Here is a 1,524-nt window from a genome sequence, read left to right as displayed (position 1 = left end):
TTAATTACTAATATTATTTTTGATGTTTTCCACAATAAATTAATTTTGCATAAGTTTAAAGTTATTTGATACAACATCAAAAAATAGGCAATATTGTAGATCCTCCTTAACAGGCCAAAAATAGAATTCCTATCATCGCCATCATTAAATATTTATCTCAAAATATATTGAACTGAGGAGTTCACACATAGTAAAGTTAAAAATAGTGAACAGAAACTCAACTCTTCCAAACAAAACTGTACAGTTTGTTAACACACAAACACTTTTATTTTAATTTTCTTGTACAATACTACTTCTACCAATTAAGGTCTATTCAAAATTTGTAAACATATTATGTAAAAATGTAAAAAGTGGCTTAGGTTTATCTGTTTTTTATTTTGATATTAGTATAAATGTGAACTTTTTGTTAGTTAAATTATAGGGGTTATTATTTATATGTTATCATATCTTAAAATTAAATTTAAGACATAATATTATGATTTATGCTTGACTTTGAATACTATTTAAATACTTTTTTAATTTAAAATAAGGGCCTACAAAACCCAGAATGATTTGAAAATACTAATTAGTGACTAAGTTTTGCTCTATAGTCGTCCTACAATAATCCCATTTTTTTGCACAATTAGTAGCCTTAAACAGCACATCAAAATATGTTTAACCGTGTAATACAACAGTTATGGTTAAGTTCAGTATTTCAGGAGTGTTATCAAAACAGCCATTGCCAGCCAATGACTATAACAACAAGGTCCATGGTTTTTACTGCATGACATTTATTTGGAAGATTTTTGAGAGCAGCATTCTGTGTTTGAAAATCTGCAATTATGAAAAATTTAAATAATTTGTACCTTGTTACAATCAATTTGGATAATTCTGTCGAAGGAACGAATACCCAAAACTCTAGTATTTAACTTCAATATTGACATTAAAAAAACTGACATAATCATTAATTGTACACATAATACTTAATATAGTTATATTAATATTTAATAATTTGTAATTATCAGTGGCATGTTTATGTCTTTCCATAGATTGTTTAAAGACGCCAACATTTTAACATGTCAATAACATAATAATTGCAGTTGGTTTATTTTGTAAATTAAAATCAACAAATAATATTTTAACATTGAATTGAAATATTTGTTTGATTTCATAAATTTGTTTTTAAATAAAACTAGTGAGATATAATATGCAAGAGTATATTACGCATTTTATACTGCTTTATAAAATTATTTCACTTTTATAACATAACTCCGCACCCCAAAAGTAAAATTTTAAATACGTACGTCACTGCGAAAGGACGAGCTGGGTTTCCGGTATGAACTATGTTCTAAGTTTTCAGAACGACAATAATGTGTAAACGGTAAACAATAGTAAGCACAGTAGTAAGCAGCATGCACTAGGCAGTAGTTAACGAATAACCATGACAAAATAGATCAAAATAGAATCTATTTTGTCATGCGAATAACGAGAGTCGGTACGGCAAGTCGGCAAAGTTCAAGCGTTCAAGGGCTGTCAATCCGTTTC

At 27.8% G+C, this 1,524-nt stretch overlaps 1 long non-coding RNA gene across 1 annotated transcript; it reads right to left on the bottom strand.

Annotated features, from left to right (window-relative positions):
* Nucleotides 1-368: 368 nt before the first annotated feature.
* On the bottom strand, nucleotides 369-1,372 carry LOC115034463. The gene is made up of 2 exons (XR_003839818.1): nucleotides 1,284-1,372; nucleotides 369-813 (listed from the first exon to the last, which is right to left on the bottom strand). It is a non-coding gene; the product is annotated as an uncharacterized LOC115034463 (long non-coding RNA).
* Nucleotides 1,373-1,524: the final 152 nt, after the last annotated feature.

This window comes from Acyrthosiphon pisum, chromosome A3, assembly GCF_005508785.2.
Source record: "Acyrthosiphon pisum isolate AL4f chromosome A3, pea_aphid_22Mar2018_4r6ur, whole genome shotgun sequence".
Classification (NCBI taxonomy): domain Eukaryota; kingdom Metazoa; phylum Arthropoda; class Insecta; order Hemiptera; family Aphididae; genus Acyrthosiphon; species Acyrthosiphon pisum.
The sequence above is the reverse complement of the archived record's forward strand: the minus strand, read 5'-3'. Positions and strand labels throughout refer to the sequence as shown.